The sequence below is a fragment of the Sander lucioperca genome, chromosome 6 (assembly GCF_008315115.2).
Source record: "Sander lucioperca isolate FBNREF2018 chromosome 6, SLUC_FBN_1.2, whole genome shotgun sequence".
Taxonomy (NCBI): Eukaryota; Metazoa; Chordata; class Actinopteri; order Perciformes; family Percidae; genus Sander; species Sander lucioperca.
The window spans coordinates 24,254,801-24,260,512 of record NC_050178.1 but is presented as its reverse complement, the minus strand read 5'-3'; the positions used below and the strand labels follow the sequence as shown (position 1 = coordinate 24,260,512).

Genomic DNA, 5,712 nt, shown 5'->3' with positions numbered 1-5,712 from the left:
TGTCTATCGCCACCTAAATCCGCCTCAAAACCAACGCTGATTGGTCGGTCGTTTGGCGAACGGCTCCAAATTTTCTCCATCTCAAGATGCCAGACTGATCTGGGAGTGGAAAACTGGAGCTCGCCAGATCAGGACGCTCTCACGAGGCTACTTAAACGTTATAGTGATAAAAAACTTAAATTTCAAAATATAAAAAGCTCCTAAATCAATTTAAGAGCTTAAGTGAGAGTTTGTGAACGTGTCTGTTAGTGACAGAGGACAAACTACCATTAACAGAAACGTAGTGTTGGCCAATCAGAGGAGGGTATGGTGTCAGACTCCCGCCTTTGGCTGAGTCTCTATCTCAGAGGTGCCCAAATTCTTTCATATGAAGGTCCAAAATGTCCACTGTAAAACATTACAGACCCATTTAGTTATGTCCACTTATTTCTTATTTTTAACTGAACGAGCTTATACAAGTTGTGGATTTTGAACTCAACTTTATGAGTTTTTGAAAGTTAAACTTGCATTTATTCATTGGGTCGACGATTTTAATTTTTTGTCAGATATGTACATGTATGTGTTGATTGAACTTGGGTTGGTATATAATACAAATGTAACTTTATGAATTCTGTTTATTAAACGTGTCTGCTGAGAATGTAGTGTTTTGTTGCCTGGTATTGTCATTGTTGTGCTGGTTTACATTTGTAACCGTGAGTTAAGTGACTGTTACGTTTGATAAGAAGAGCTGGAGTATTGCAGCGTTAGACTTTGAGCAGTAATAGGTTTCCTTCAGCCATTAATCTGCAGCGTGCCACTTCACTAGCAGCCCTTTTATGTCAAGTGATGCAAGATCAGCGGCTTTAGAGGGGCCCCTATTTCACACGGGGCCCTGGGGCGGCCGCGCCCAAACACCCACGCTATCTCCGCTATAAATGTGGTTATGTTGTTTTAACTTGGAACTGTGAGTTGTAATAAAGCAGAAAGTATGTCTGTTATACTAGGCAAGGAAGGTTTCTTGTATTATTAAAGAAAAAAAATTATTTGTTTTAAATAATGTGATGGAATATAAGGGATATTTATGCAATTTTATGCGTTGGCAGCTCTGGTTTTCTTGTGCACTTATTGGCTAGTCAAGGGCTAGCACTCCACCAATCAGGTTGGTCATTGAGTCCGACTGTCCACTGGCTGATACAACAAGTCAAATCGGCCCAAATTAAAGCTGATGGCCCCTTTGATGGACGACGGCACGGAACACACCGAACAGACTCGAGTCACCGACCTCGTCAGACGGTCAGACGGCCCATTATCAGGTTGGTGTGACAGAGCTTTTAGAGAGGTGTTGAGGATGTGAACAATGCAGATCCAGAAGACTAGGTGTCAATACTTAATATCTTTAAATATAACCAAAAGGTCAGTGAGGAAACACAAGGGACTGTACAGTTAGATTTCAAAGTTACATCACCTAAAAATCACCTAAAAAGGGCAGCGTATTCTTTTTAAAAAGAGAAATAAAAATTAAAAACGGTCACAAATTCCTGTTCTGTTGTAACTGTAACTCTGTAAGCCCATTTGAGATTGAAATTTGAATAACACCACCAATGCCTGATTCTAGGATCAGACCTTTAGGACGGCTCAGCCCCTGAACAACAACGTCAGCTAACGTTTTTTGATGCTATTAAAGGTGCTGTAGGTAGGATTGTGAAGATCCAGGACTTAGCCAAAAAGTTGACTGATATATATATATAGACAGTATATAGAATGGACCAGCAGGTCCCGTGTCTCTGGACGGAGACCAGTGAAGTCTCTTTCCCGGTGATGGCTGAGCGTTACTGAGCAGCCTCCAACTGAGCTTGAAGACGTAGATGTGACGTGAGCAACCTGTCTGAAAGTTGGAAGTCTTCTGGTAGCTGTGCCAAGAGAAATCTCAATCATTCCCAATCTTGCAGAGACGGAGAGCGTAGGTATATGTAAGGAGATAACATAGACACAGGCTAATTATTGATCACTACAATGATAGTTAACATTAGTAATTAAACTTAAACAGCTAATGGAAGTCCAAACTGCCTGAGAGCTTCTCCTGTACTATACGGTAATTCCTCTACTATGAGACAGTAAGTCTCGTGGTTATGACCCAATCGTTAGCCTATTTTTATAAAAACGTCTGCTACGGAGCCATAACGTGAGCTACAAGGTAATGGAGCCTTTTATACATTGTCGTGTTTCTTTAGAAATAAACAATGGACAAATAGAGTCTTTAAACTCTTCAGATGTAAAGTTATTCTCTGTCAAAGTGACGTCAGAATGAATGGCAGTCAATGGGATGCTAACGGGAGGTGATGGCTTGGTAGCATCAAAATGGCGCCATAGGAGGTTCGCGGTCCGAGGAGAAGCTGACCCCCTTGATTCTGAACGAGCCGCCATTGGTCTGGCTTTGAATTTCCGGAGAAACCAGACCCACGTGACGCGTTCGTCCAATCAGCTACCGGTTTTCATTTTTTGGGCGACAATACAGATTAGCGCCGCCTGCTGTTATGGAGACGTATTACGTCTCGTCTGTTCGGTGTGTTCTGAGGAACTTTTTGGACCTCTGGGAGCCGACTGATCAGTCACACTGGCTTTACTGCCAACGGTCGGCCGTCTGGTTGGTGTGTCAGAGCCTTAACTCACATCATTGAATGAATTACTTGTTTAATTACAGCCCTCAGTCCGAGTCAGGAACAAGGCAGTAAATCAGCTTTATCTAAATCCTTTAATAGCTCCGTTATGGAGCAAACAGATGGATGGAACAGAGTGGGGGTGCTCACAGAAGGAGGGGTACACACCCTGTTGACCCAAGTCGTGACACAAATCTACTTGTAAACAGATTATCTGAGTATGCAATCAATCAGATTTATTTACATAAATAGGTCAAATAGGCCACTGTATTAATAACAGTAAATAAAATAACTAGTACCAAACTAAATGGTATTTTCTTTATGTTCTGTATGATTTTTGATGTTTTGTTGGTTTTCATACCCTGGTCCGAAGAAAAACGCTATTTAATTTATGGTTGAAATGATAAAATAAACTTAAACATACAGTATACATATCAAGTATGTATGCATTATATGAATACATACTGAACAAATGCGTAAAATAAAAAAAAAGAAATATATATATATATATATATATATATATATTTATATATATAGCCTAAATTGATAAACAAATTAATTAATCAATACAAAATTCAACAATAAATATATATGAGAAAACAATCCGACATCAAGGCCCATATAAGATTAAGAGTAAGATTGATCTTGCAATGGGGAAATTACTTTTTTTTTACTCTGTTTGTTGTTCCTGAACTACACACACATGCTCAGTACCTCTACATGCACTAATGGAGAGATGTCAGAGTGATGATGCAAAACTGCCCATTGCATCATTAGGACTTTAAAATGCAAAATACCCTTGCTGCTGAACTAATAATAGTAATAATCAATTTTATTTCTATGAATAATACACTCAAAAGCAATGTTACAAAGTGCTTCACATGTAACTGAATTAGACAATTCAATAACAATGGTGAGATGAGCAAACATAACAACATAAACAGACCGCAGCATTTATAAAAATGTGTTTTAATAATGTTTTGATGGAATTTATCTTTTAGAAATGTACTTTTTACCAACACGCAGGCTCTGCCTAACTGGTGCATGGATGTCAAACAGGGCTTAGAAGCTAAACCCAGTAAGATGCTGTTAAATCTTAAATAATAGTCCGACTGTTAGCACATCAGTGACAGCTGGTCCCCTGCTTGCTCTGCAGGAGGGCTGGGCATGACTGCAGGGATGAGGACCAGGATCTATACCATGACCCTGACATGATCAAGACCAGGACCAGGTTGACTTGTGATCCTGACACAAAGAGAACCAGCCAACACTCTGAGGCTGTTATTGTTAGGTTGCAGTTTTCTAACCCAAAACACAGAGAATGGGGCGCCCTGCTAGCTCACCTGGTAGAGCGTGCGCCCCATCTACCAAGGCCCAATCCTTACCGCAGCTGACCTAAGTTCAATTCTGCCCTGGGGCCTTTTGCTGCAGGTCTTTGCGCCCTCTCTCCTCCTTTTCCTGTCTACAACTGTCCTATCAATTAAAGGCCAAAAATGCCCAAAAATAATCAGACACAGAGACTAAACACGAGACTCATAGAGACAGGATTAAAGGTGTCTTTAATGCAAGGATGTAACTTTGGGTTCAACACTGTGTTGGCGGGGTGAGATCTCCACTTTTGACCAAAAGTGAAAATTTGTGCGTCAAACACTTTAATTTTCTACATTCTGGGGAATTTTTCTGCAACAATTTATGGTGCAAATGTCTTAATTTATTTAAAGTAAATTATAATAGTTTTTTGGGGTGGGTTGCACTGGCCAGTTTTGATTATACCCCCTATAAATTACGCCCATGCTTTAATTTAAAAGTCAATACTCAAGGACAAGGTTGAATGTGCAGCAGAGTACTGGGCTGTAGCTGGATGATTCCAGGCTGATACTGAGGTCCAGAGAGAGCGGGCAGGCAGCGATCAGTCCAAAAACGAGTTCAGAGCAGAGGTGAGCAGGCAGCAGATCAAACTAGTGGTGCAGGCCACGTGTTTTAGTTGGATAGTGCAGAAGGTCTGAGGCAGCGTGGAACAGGGTCTGAGCAGACGTGTGGCGATCAGTCCTTCTTACGTCCTTCACGCTGGTATATTTGGAACAGACTGATAGTCAGTTTGATCCCGAAGGGAAGCCTGCAATAAGCATATTCCCCAAAATGTCAAACTAGTCCTTTAAATGTGCATAAATTGGAATAAGGAAAAATCTCTCACAGTTTGAGCAAATAAAATGTGCAATTCTTAAGAAATGTACAAGTATAATATCTTTATTTTTTTATTGAATTTTCAGTACATTATAACAACTGAACACAGTCACCTCAATTTGTGAGTGATATATACAAAAAAAACAACAACCTAAAACTAAAATCAAAACAGGTCCTGTGAGGAAAGGTGATGATAGCCACAAAAATAGAAATAAAATGTATACATTTCAAGTCGCTGCTTTATCCACTAATGAGTCCAAGCTGTGAACCAATGTCCTTATGCTTTATTTAAGTAAAATGTCCACTTCTGCCATCTTTTGGCATATTAACCTTCTCTCAAACCCAGCACAAAAGTCAGCCTTTCCATTGCCCTTATTTCATGTATGACCTCAAACCATTGTTGCCGTTTAGGACAATCAGGCTACCAGTTTCTGGTTATGGCTTTCTTCGCTGCTGTGAGGAGTACCTTCACCAGGTACCTGTCCCTCTGTACTGTTACAAGTGAAATATGACCCAAGTACAAGACAGTGCATACAAAAGGAATCTTATAGCCAAGTACATTTTTCACAACTCCAAAAAACATGTGTGTAATGTGCACAGACACACAGACACACATACACACATACAGACATACATACATACATACATACATACACACACACACACACACACACACACACACACACACACACACACACACACACGCACACACATACATACATACATACATACATACATACATACATACATACATACATACAGACATACATACATACATACATACAGACATACATACATACACACATACATACATACATACATACAGACATACATACATACACACATACATACATACATACATACATACATACATACACACACACACACACAC

At 40.0% G+C, this 5,712-nt stretch overlaps 1 long non-coding RNA gene across 1 annotated transcript; it reads right to left on the bottom strand.

Moving 5' to 3' along the window:
- Positions 1-5,005: 5,005 nt before the first annotated feature.
- Positions 5,006-5,391, bottom strand: LOC118495222. The gene is made up of 2 exons (XR_004897542.1): positions 5,300-5,391; positions 5,006-5,251 (listed from the first exon to the last, which is right to left on the bottom strand). It is a non-coding gene; the product is annotated as an uncharacterized LOC118495222 (long non-coding RNA).
- Between the last annotated feature and the right edge of the window lie 321 nt (positions 5,392-5,712).